General features: G+C 44.4%; 1 long non-coding RNA gene across 3 annotated transcripts in view; it reads left to right on the forward strand.

Moving 5' to 3' along the window:
* LOC309655961 overlaps positions 1–9,583 on the forward strand; it is a 28,795-nt gene extending 19,212 nt beyond the window's left edge. The window contains exons 3-4 of one of the 3 annotated variants that reach the window (XR_014261076.1): positions 1,057–1,985; positions 5,740–9,580. This is a non-coding gene — a long non-coding RNA (uncharacterized lncRNA). Of the gene's footprint in view, positions 1–1,056 lie in introns of all 3 variants that reach the window. The other 2 variants (XR_014261074.1, XR_014261075.1) reach the window with 2 other exon arrangements.
* The last annotated feature ends 2,610 nt before the right edge of the window (positions 9,584–12,193 follow it).

Raw genomic sequence — 12,193 nt, forward strand, 5'->3', positions numbered from 1 at the left:
ACAGAAAGGCATAAAGAAAATAAAACTCAATCATAATTGCACTATATAACAATAAGCACTGTTGACAGCTTCACATTTAACCTAGACTCAGAGATACTTTTCTGCACAAGAGTGGATTTATTTAATGCACAGTTAATAACCTGTTTTTTTTTTTTTACCCAATTTTTGTCTAGAGAATGCCTATAATTAAGTATAGATCAACATCATCATCTTTAATGATATTATGTATGGGCTGTAATTTCAACCCCTATTGTTGAACATTTAGGGTATGTCCACATTTTCTCTATTATATGTTAAAGTTCAGTGGATATCTTTGAATATACTTTTGGGGGAAAAATTCCTGGGAGTGGAATTGCTGTGACTTCAGTTTAAAACTTGATTATATTCTAAATTGTTTAATTTTTAAGGACATTGTACACGTGTACATATGTCTAGTTTCCCCACCTTGACCGTAAACTTCTAGAATAGAAGGAAGAGACTGATGCTTGGATGTCTCTGTGTCCTTTACAAATCCTAGCACAGTGCTGGGGGTTGGCAATGCTTTTGGCTGCAAGTTATAGAACACCAGCATAAGAGTAGCTTAAATCAAAAAGCTGCTTAGTTATCTCACATAATTAGAAGTCTGGGCATAGACAGTTAGGGGTTGGTGCAGCAGCTCAGCAATGTCACCAAGGACCCAGGCTCCTTTTTCCCTCTATCTTCAGCACGCTCCAAGGACACTACGTCCTTGGGCTTGCATCTCACCATGGGGGATGCTTGCCTCAGCACCGGGCGTGTTATCTTCCCACCCCCTCATTCAGAGAGGAAAATATTTCCTAAAAGCCACACAGGAGAATTTCCCTTCTCCCTTTTTGCCCAGAACTGGGTTGCAAGGCTCCTTCTAGCTACCGAGGAGTCTGGGAAAGTGAGTCTTTGGTGTTTTCAACTCCTCCTATGAGAGGAGGGAGTCAGGGAAAGGCTGTTGTGTGGGTTACCAACACATGGGGGCACTTTGCCAGGGCTCAAATCTTCCCTGAGTTGGTATCCCAGAGAATGTCTTTTCTCCCCTCCTCTTAGTCTCTCATGAAGAACTAATTCATGTGGTGTCACAATAGCTGTGGGACCCTCTGGGATAAAGAGGCTGTGACTGACAAAGACTCTCTCCTTGACCAAAGTTGAGTCAGGCTCCTCTGAGCCCACTTCACAACTATGCCTCGACCTCAGCCTGTCCTTGCTGGGCCTGCAGATCCCAGCTGCAGTAGCAAGAATCCTGCTAAGTCAGTTTAGAGAGAATACCGCCACCCTTGAGAGCTGATCACCCTGGCTGCCTTGAGCAAGAATCCTATTCGGTTGGTTTAGCAAGAATTCCTGATGTCTCCTGATCAGCACCCGATGTCTCCTCTTAGTAATTCTCCATCCACTGATACCCCCACCCCCTCCCGGCTCCTCGGCTATAAATCCCCACTTGTTCTTGTTGTATTAGGAGTTGAGCCCAATCTCTCTTCCCTATTGCAATAGTCTTGACACCTACTGTGATAGTCCTAAATAAAATATTCCTTCCCATTTAACAGGTGTCAGAATAATTTTTTCTTCAACAGTTATGGTGCCCTGACTGCTTCCTTCCTGAGCGTTTGGAGGGGCTTTCCTTGTTCTTGTGGGCGTCCTCCAGGGGAAACTCAGGCCCCATAGAGGCTTCAGGCTGTGAGAGGTGGCACCACAGCCTCTCAGGGATTGAGGGAGACTTGGATCACTTCCGGTTTTAAAGGCTCCCTGTAAATTAAAAAACAAAGCAGAACCCTAACAGCGTTATAAAATTTGTGATTTATTTTAAATGTTTGCCTTCAACAGATTAGTCCATTAAATACAAAGAAAACATTGCAGTGAAACTGGAGAGGATGATCGTTGTATTGGTAAGCAATACTGACTCATGGCACGCTGCACCTGGGGTGACGAGGATGAAGACAAGCTTCAGGCTGAAGGTTGAGCAGCATCTTCTTAAAACGCAGGTCTGTGCTTCTCAGTATTTCATTTGGAGGCCTTTGCAAATCTAAATTTGAGCTACTGCATGAATGAGAGACCCCAGAAACAGCCCCCCTGAGCCCCCTGTGATAGGACCCTGGGCAAGAGTTGACCAAAAGGGCCCAAGGCCTCAGGTGCCACAGTTTCACAATTAGTTACTCATTTTGTTTCCTCCTGTCTGATTTTCCCTTCCCCACCAATGCCTGCCTTCCTCCTCTCCTAAGCCCTCCATTCTCTTATGATCCCTTCTTCCCCTCCCCTTCTTTCCTTCCTTCCTTCCCCCTTTTGAAAGTTGGGTCCTCTTGGGCATTGGAAAGGACTGGAATCTGGGATCTGGCTGGAGGCCAGCAGGGGAGAGGGGAGCACCTGTGGGGTCACACCAGGGTCCCATCCGCTGCTGCGTGGGAAGAGAGGAAGTGAGGCTGTGTGCGCTTCCTTGCGCCTGCAGGCAGACCTCCCCCCCCCATCCCCTCTGGTCCCAATTCCTGGCTGTGGTTAACAGTCAGCAAACGCTGACATGATAAAAGCATCAACAGTGTCCACCATCCCAGCATCGTTTTGCCCAGGATTTCTCTTTGTTGAGGAGTTCCTTACAGCCTCAACTCAGGAAGAATTTTTTTCTTTCTCCTATGACCAGAGTGTGTTGGAGGGTGGGTGGCCCCCATTTCGGGAGTGGCCACCCCCAGTGCTGGTTGGGAGTTTGATTAGTCTGGGTGGAGAGTGAGGAATCACTGTCCTCTTGACCCGGATCTGGGGAGAAATCCTGGAGCCTCCTTGGCTCTGAGTGCCCGTCCCTCTGTCCGCAGCACCAACTCCCCCTCCCCCCATTTTTTTTTTTAAATTTCAGAGTCTTAATGGAGCCAAGACCCTAATGGTGCCAGGTCATCCAGTCCTGGTATTGGTTCCCCAGGTCACTCCTGAGCTGTCCCTCAGTCTTGTTTGCATGGCCTTGGGGAGGGTGGGGCTCTTCACCGCTTTGCATTGCAGAGACTCGGAGCCCTCCTTGGGGCCCTGTCCACACAGGCACTCCCTCCTGCGGCTCTGCTGTGGGCATCCCCGGGGCTTTGCCCCAGACCAGGGCCCAGCCACCCATTTCTTCTCCCCTCTGACACCAGCTCAGGGAAAGCCTTTCCTGGACTTTTCAGTCGTTACCTATAGGCTTCTCTGTTCTTCCCAAGTGCTTAGACTTCGGGGATTGGAAGCTGAATGTTCTCACAGGCAGTTCTCAGCTTCCTCCCCTCTCACTACTTTCTTGAGAAAAAGAACATGGAGTCCAACATTTGCCTAAAAGGGACAGAGGGCAATGGTTGGTGGCAGATATCTCAAAAATGTGACCCCACTTCTGAGCATTCATCAGATGGCACAGTGCCCAGCCTTCAGGAAATAGTGGTTGAAAAACGAACGAGTGAGAGAATAAATGAATGCAGGGCACCTGGCCTGGAGCTGCAGGGTCGAATTCATGTCCCAGCCCCGAGCTGACCTATTTCTGTGGGTCCCAGTGACCTCATCCATAAAGGAAGGAAGGAAGGGATTAGATCATCCCCTGGATTCCTTCCAGCCCCCTAAACTCTAGATTTTGTATCCACATAGGGAAAAAAAATGCCATCATCCCACTGAACTTGACCGGGGCAGAAACCCTCCTGAGTGATTTAGGCTCACGTACACAATTGCCTCCACATATTTTTTCCCTTCTCTCAAATGCCATCTCCCCAAAATCACCGAAACAAACTGTTGATAGGGAAAGGCTGAGTTTATTGCTCACGGTGATGGGGAGAACCACAGCCATAGAGGGAGGGCCAGGTTGTAGGATTTACTGAGACTTTGAAGACTGGCTTTAGGTGGCTCTTTCAATGTGGAGGTTACACATTTGATCAGGATTGGTAAGAATTGTGATATAACATTAGAAAATTTTCAAAATATGGTAATTTTCAAATAAAGCTAAAAATCATGACACTCATACAAATATAAATGAACACATGTTAAAGTCTTTATTTATCTTGTTATTAATGAGAGCTGGTGAGATGTTACAACCAGTTCAAATGAGAAGTTAAAGAAGCATAACTGTATATGGAGTAAAGGAATGTTGAAATACATTTACAAATGGATGAAAACTGGCTTTTCCCTTGGGGGATTGGGAGGGAAGTCAATTGCATTTCCATAGGACAGAATTTATTTGTATGTCTATAAACAAGAATTATTTGCATTGCTATCACTTATCTACAATTTACAGAGTTGTAAAATAGCTCAAAGACAGTGAAAGAGTCCCTGTAGCAACACATTCAGGTAACCTGGGAGTGCATGCTCTAAATGATGCGTAGTTTTCCACTGAAGCACATTTTTTTCCCTACACAATATTTGTAAAGCACTTAATATTTGCAAGGAGTGATTGAATACATTGGAACTGATAGTCTATCTGGGGATTTAAGGCACAAAGACTTGAGCTATTTCCCTTCATCATTCTGATTTGTGACGTATTGACTATAGTTCCTCCAAGTGACACAGGATATTTACAAATTGAGTTCCATCATAAAGGTTTCCTCAGGGGAAAAACAAAAGGTTCCACTGCTTTAAAAAAGTTTGAAAACACGGATCCTTGTCCAACGGCTGCATTTTTGTAGAAGACAAAATTAAGGCTCGAAGGGGGAAGTGACCTGCTCTAGGGCACATAGCTTGTTAATTCACCTCTGGCTGGAAGATGGGGTTTGAGGGCCAAGAAGCGTTCCTTTCGGCATTATGAGGTGACACAAAGAACTCTCCTGGAAGGAAGGACTTAGGAAGCAGGCTGCAACAGATGGTTTTCATCTCCTGTGCTCTGGGAAATCTGCTCCCATCCCTCTAATTGGATGTTGGGAGCTTCAAACTTGCCATCTATGTTATATCATTGCTTAGAATCCCTAATTATACCTTGGAATTTGGCTTAAGTGCAGCTTAGAGGATGTTCATTAATAGTGCTGACAGGGACACTCAGCATTTATAAAATTCTCTACAGTAATCTAAGTCCCAACATTGTTCAGGTGCGTTAAGGAAGCATGTTCGCTCCCAGCTGAAAGATGACTTAAATTCAGAGGATGGAGACTGGCTGACCGTGAGTTGTTCTTCTAATGTCCCAGTTTGAATTCAAAGCTTTACAGTCCTTGCTTTCATCAGCCCAAGGAAGCTCCTTGCTGAATTACATCCAGGGCTTAATTCACCAAAGTTGGAGGGATCTGTCCTTGGCATTTCATAACCAGTCTCAGTTTCCTATCTCTTGGCCATCGTGTTGTCAAAAACCTCATATTCTTGTTTGCATGACCAGTTTATAGAGAAGCTTTGTTTCCACAGACAGACTGTGGTTCCATCTGGCCCTGCCACCAAGAGCCTTGTGATTCCAGATGGAAAAATCCCCATCCCTCCCCCTATTTCCAAAGCGGCCCCTACCCTGATTGTTTTATCTACAGCCAGCAACACAAACCCTCCACAAACAGTGTCTGTAGGGGTGGAAAGAGCCACTAATGAGGGAAACAGCTCATTCCTTCCTCCATCCTTAAACCCTGTGCTGAGTGAATGGAAAAAGTCACACGTCTGCCTGGATTGGTTGAAAGGAAGGGCTTTAGGGCAAAGAAGTGGGGTAGGGCTTGCTTTTATCAAAGAAGATGTTAGGAAAAGCGCTGTTTGTAAGAATAGCAGTAACGCCAAGGAAAATGATAACTTTCCATCGTGGCTGTAGCTATTCAACCATGTAAACTTTTTTTTTTTCTTCAGAAGACATCCTTAAGGAACCCTAAGTATTTAGCTGGAATCTGGTGCTGGTGGCCAATTCTCTCCATGTGTGTGCTTGGGAGAATAAAAGGAAACGAACTGGTTTTCTTTCAACACTGTCCTCACTCACCTGCCACCTGAGAAAGAAAGAGGGAGAGAGGAACAAGAGGGGAGAAGGAGAAGCTTTCTGAATTTGAGGAGCAAAATTTCAGCCGCCCAGAGACTGTCTAGAGGGGTGTCCGCTTCTCCTGCCCTTCCTTCTCCCCCCTCACCACCTCCCCGGAGGCATCTGGGACCTCACTCACACCACTTACTTCCTCCCCTTTCTGCTACAAGGGAGTCCAGATGTTTAGTAATCTGTTGACCATGTTGAAGTTTATCTGAGCCCCGTGCTCCCAGAGAGCTGGGGAGCTGGGACAGTGGAGAAACTGCAAAGGACAACCCTGCCTTCACATATTCAGCTTATTCCCATCCCACTCTTCAGATGAGCCCCACCCCACTACAGATGAGATCCATTCCATCCTTCAAATGAGACCTGTTGTCTACTCTCCTCCCCGCTCTCTTGCTTCTGTAAAACCCCTCCTGCCTTTTCTCAGAGATACTCTGCATTAATGAATGACCTCCCTCTTGCTAGATCCTGAATAAGATCATCTCTTTAATTATCCAATGTATTTCTTTCACACTGTGCTGCCCATCCTGGGAGTCTGAAATAGAGCCATAAGCACATTTGGAGTTAAGAAGGGGAATAACCCCAGCTGGTCTTGGGAAAGATGTGAACAGCACCCAGTTAATGGACTGGAGGTAAGGGTTTCTTGAAGCATGCATCCTCCTAATGGCCGTGTTTTTCACTTCAAAACCTCAGAAGCAGTTGGCTTAAGAGGGAGTTTACAGTATGCCTGTGAAGCAAAACATAAATTCACACTGTGAGTGTGTGTGCGGTGGCAGCGCAGGAGAGGAGGGGTGCCGGAGACCCTCTTGGTGAGGGGCAGATGCAGTTTTGTTCCCTTCACAAAGACTCCCGTTTGCTTGCTGACCCGCTGAACGCCAGACCACTTCCCATTCAGTACTGGTTCTCTTCAAGTGTTGCCACGGCCAGGGCAGTTGTGTGTTTGTACAGATTTGCCATTCGTCAGAGGTTGTTCCCAGAGGCCTGCGAGACAAGGACTTTTGTTGGGGGTCTGCTGGAGGAAGTTGGCTTTTCAAAATCAGGAACCTTTTTGGCTTGTTAAATGGAAAGAGGCGATGGCCTCTTTGGCCCTAGTGTGAGAGACCTGGGGAAGCCAGGTCTTAAAATGCTCACTTAAAAATGCTGTTTTAAAAAATATACAGTGAAATGCTAATAGCCAATAGTTTAATTGAAGAAAAACAGCACCTATAGTCTCAACATTCAAACATAATATAATAGGTGTTTACTGTTTTCATTTTATATATCAGATTTCAATCTCATATTTTTACAGTTAGTGGCAGTACCGATTTATGTTTTTACACTCTTAACATTATGTCATATAATCATTTTATTATTATGTAATACTATATGATATAATTCCATTGCGTTAATGGAGCATATTTTATCATAATTAAACCTTTCCCCTGATATTAGACATTCAGCTTGTCTTTCTTCTTTTTCTTTGCTAGTGTTGGTAATGCTGAAATTAACATTGTTGGATATATAACTTTCTGCTTTTGAAGAATGAAAGATAAATAACAGAGAGCTAATAATGGGATTAATTAAGCTCCTACAACAGCAGTTCTCAAATCTTTTGTTCTCAGGGCCCCTTTACACTCTTAAAAGCAATTGAGAACCCCAAACAGCTTTTGTTTCTGTATTCTGATATTTTCCATACTTTATTATAAATTATAACTGAGAATAATCTAAATACTTATTAATATATTTTAAAATAACAAAGACTCCATTGCATGTTAACATAAATTACATAATTTTTATGAACAATAACTATATTTTTCCAAATTAAAGAAATTTATAATAATGACATTGTTTTACATTTTTGCAAATCTCTTTAATGTTTAGTTTATACATTCTCACATCCACTTCTACATTGAATGTCTTGTGATAGATATATTGTTTTGATGGAAGTATATGAAGAAAACCATCCTTCCACCCTGATTGTTTTATCTACAGCCAGCAGCACAAATCCATGAGGATCTGTGAGGACAGTGTTGAAAGAAAACCAGTTCATTTCCTTTTATTCTCCCAAACACACACAGGGAGAAAATTGGCCACCAGCCCAAGATTCCAGCTAAATACTTAGGATTCCTTAAGGATGTCTTTTGAAGAGAAAAAAAAAAAAAAAAAGTTTACATGGTTGAATAGCTACAGCCACGATGGAAAGTTATCATTTTCCTTGGCGTTACTGCTATTCTTACAAACAGCCCTTTTCCTAAAGGGTTGGGAAAGGGAAGGGGAACCCTTAGGGGTCCTTGGACCACACTTTGAGAAACACTGTCTTACAACATTTGCAGCACTCTACTAGGTATTTCTCTAATATATTTTGCACTCAGAGATTAGATGATAGTGTAATTCAGGACTGAATTTTTGAAATTGAGGTCCCGAGGAGCAAGTCCCTTGGCTAAAGTCACCCAGCTGGTTGCAGTCACTTTAATTTATTCCAAACAATTCAGATGCCTCATCTGTCCTTTTGTCAGTTGTTGCATAAGGCTTGTGGGAGCACAGAGCTGCATAAAGGATCCCAGACTTCAAGTTGCTCACCAGCCAAGGGCTAGCCAAGCTCACAGATAAACAAGACCAAATCTAGGCAAACATCCCACTCCATTTGTGGAAGAGTTACTCTCTCTCTCTCTCTGTCAGTATTACATACACACAGAAAAGTGCACAAATCATAACACGGCTCTACGAATTTTTCAGAAACTGAGCATATCCGTATCATATCTCTTTTTAAGTCAATTTTTGGATGGCTTTTGTCAAGAGGCAGGGTGGCCCGGGAGAATTTGTAAACCTGGGATCTACTGATCTCTTGGGCTCTCTCTTTCTTCTTCTGTTTATGTAACGTCTGGCTAAAAAAAACTCACCAAATTGTTGTCCACCCTTAACATTCTATGAGTCTCTATGAGGATACTTTGAAGGATTGTTTTGTGGGAGGGCTTGGTTGGGGATCATTTCTCAATTTAATTGGACTAGCTGGGGAATAAAGCAGGAAGCCTGCCATCTAGTGGTGAAAATAAATATGGCTCTCTTTCTCAACACTTGGGCTGAGCTTTCAGAACCAGTCTTTGTCTTCTCACCCCCACCTTCCTTAATTACATGAGTTTTAATTGTGCCACAGTCACCGTACTTAACTGTCTTAGCTACATTATAATGAGTGAAGGGAATACACTTGCGGTTTGGCTGACCACATGGGAGGGGAGGTCTCTTGCATTCATAGTTAAGTGCTCCAAAACTCTGCCTTCAGGCTCTGACATGCCCTCAGGGTGCACTTGCAGCAGACCAACAGGAAGCTGAAATTATAAGTATCCATAAGATTCTGTCTGTGCCGCAAGGCTTCAGCTTCCAGGGAGGGACTCCAGCTGGAGTTCTTTCCTACAGCCTATCTTTAAAAGTGGGACTGTCGGAGCTCTCCCCCTGCCCATCCACATAACAAAGAACAAAACTCTGGGCAGAGGCCCTGGGCATGCAAGAGGTCTGAGCTGGGGAGCAGCACTGAGGGCTGGGTTTCAGTGGAAGAAGGGGCCGGGTTCCGGAGGTGAGTGTGTGCAGTGACTGCGGAACAAACACATTCTGTGGGTTCTTGAGAGTTATACCTCCTTCACGTGTCCCTGCTTGGAGCCTTGTGGTGAATCACGGAGGGATGAAATCTGAACAGATAATCCATTCCTGGCTGGTAACACGGAGGGATGAAATCTGAACAGATAATCCATTCCTGGCTGGTAAAGAAACTGCACGGCATGACCAAGGTTTGGCAGGGGAAACTGGAGTTGTGGCACCCAGCCTTGAGACTCGAAAGAAACCAGCCTATATAACATCATGTGCCTGGCCCCCAATTTTTTTTTTTTTTACCACGCTGCCTGGTTCGTGGGATCTTAGTTCCCCCACCAGGGATTGAACCCGGGCCACGGCAGTGAAAGCACTGAGTCCCAACCAGTGGACTGCCAGGGAATTCCCAAAAACTATTTTTTAAATAAGGATAAAAGATGCTTTTATGTCTACCTATCTCTTAGGGGGATAAAACAGGAATCGGTGGGTTATGAAATATGAAAGGCTAATAACCAATGGCCTACTAATTATTAATTTAAAATAATTATTGGACATTTCCTAGGGGCCAGGCCCTGTACTGGGTGCTGGGGTTAAGGGTGGCAGAAATGCACAGTCTCTATTGTGGTGGAATTATAGTCTAGAGGTGAAGACATTGAATGGATAATTGTATGTATACATCTGTGGAGCTGATGACACTGGTGTTATGTGTGAGTTAGGGAGTGTGTGTGTGTGTGTGTGTGTGTGTGTGTGTGTGAGTGGTACAGGAAGTAATAAAAGCAGGTGTAAGGTGGTGACACAGGAAGGGGCAGGGTGCATTCAGGGAACTGAAAGACAGTAGGTTCTTCCTGAGAGGGTGGGAGAGTGGAGGAGATGAAGCTGGAGAGGGGGCGGTGCTCACACTGGCTTGTACCACCTTTATTCTCAGAAGAATGGGATGAAGAAGAGGGGCATGATCAGATTTGCATTCTGAAAGCTCACGCTGGCTGTAGTGTGCTGGACAGACTGCAGGAGGGCGCAGGAGGGGAAGGAGGAGAGGAAGGGAAGCCAATTGGGAGGCCACTGTAATAGCTTGGGAACAAGGTCATGGGGGCCTGAGCTAGGGACATAGAAGAGAAAGGAGTGGAGAGAGGCCTCGCCAGGGACCGCAGCTCCAGGCTATTGTAGGCTCCTGGAGTGAAGGGTTATGATGGTCAGCGTTACTGAGTCTAAGCTGGTACTGCTCGCTGCCTGATGGGCCAATAAGTTGAGAGATGAGTTGTCGGGGCAAGAAATAGTGACTTTATTTGGAAAGCCAGCAGACTGAGAAGATGGAGTACTAGTGTCCCAAAGAACCATCTTACCCGAGTTAAGAATTCAGGCTTTTGGGGCTTCTCTGGTGGTGCAGTGGTTGAGAATCTGCCTGCCAATGCAGGGGACACGGGTTCGGGCCCTGGTCTGGGAAGATCCCACATGCCGTGGAGCAACTAGGCCCGTGAGCCACAACTCCTGAGCCTGCACGTCTGGAGCCTGTGCTCCGCAACAAGAGAGGCCACGATAGTGAGAGGCCCGCGCACCGCGATGAAGAGTGGCCCCCGCTTGCCGCAACTAGAGAAAGCCCTCGCACAGAAACGAAGACCCAACACAGCCAAAAATAAATAAATAAATAAATTACTTTAAAAAAAAAAAGAAGAAATTGAAGCTAAATCGACTTAAAAAAAAAAGAATTCAGGCTTTTTATGAATGGATAAAGAAGATGTGGCACATATATACAATGGAATATTACTCAGCCATAAAAAGAAACGAAATTGAGTTGTTTGTAGGAAAAATAAATAGCATATGCTAACACATATATATGGAATCTAAAAAAAAAAAAAAAGGTTCTGAAAAACCTAGGGGCAGGACAGGAATAAAGACACAGACGTAGAGAATGGACTTGAGGACAAGGGGAGGGGGAAGGGTAAGCTGGGACAAAGTGAGAGAGTGGCATGGACATATATACACTACCAAATGTAAAATAGATAGCTAGTGGGAAGCAGCCACATAGCACAGGGAGATCAGCTCGGTGCTTTGTGACCACCTAGAGGGGTGCGATAGGAAGGGTGGGAGGGAGATGCAAGAGGGAGGAGATATGGGGATATATGTATATGTATAGCTGATTCACTTTGTTATAAAGCAGAAACTAACACACCATTGTAAAGCAATTATACTCCAATAAAGATGTTAAAAAAAAAAAAGAATTCAAACTTCTTTTATACTAAAAGGGGAGGGGGTGCCGTTGATTGTTGCAAGCTTCTTGGTGCTGAATCCTTCCTTCTTGCAGCTGTCTATGTAGGTCTGGTCACAATGTTCCTATAAACTTTCAACAAGACAACTATTATTCTCTGTTCTGTAACTTTTTATCTCTGTGTGAATGGAAAAGTGTTATACCTTTATAGGTCAGAGTCTTGAGAATGGGCTACCCTATATATTTCAGGCTACAGGCAATTCTTAACTTGTAGCAAAAGCAATAGAATACAAAGGTTAAAGTAAAAGAAACATCCAGTATGAAGTCAGATTTGTCCTTCTCTATTACATCAGGACCTTGGTAACCTCCTGGGTAGGGGGCTACAGGACACAGGCTCCTTTTGATTCTGAGCAGTGCCTGAGAGAGTCGTTCATGTAATATCAGTAACAGGACAAGGTTGTCTGTTATCACTGCTAATGATGAACAGTTTTAGAGATTTTCACTAATGAAATAAGACAGGAAAT

This window comes from Balaenoptera physalus (assembly GCF_965194825.1).
Source record: "Balaenoptera physalus genome assembly, chromosome: 2".
NCBI classification, from domain to species: Eukaryota; Metazoa; Chordata; class Mammalia; order Artiodactyla; family Balaenopteridae; genus Balaenoptera; species Balaenoptera physalus.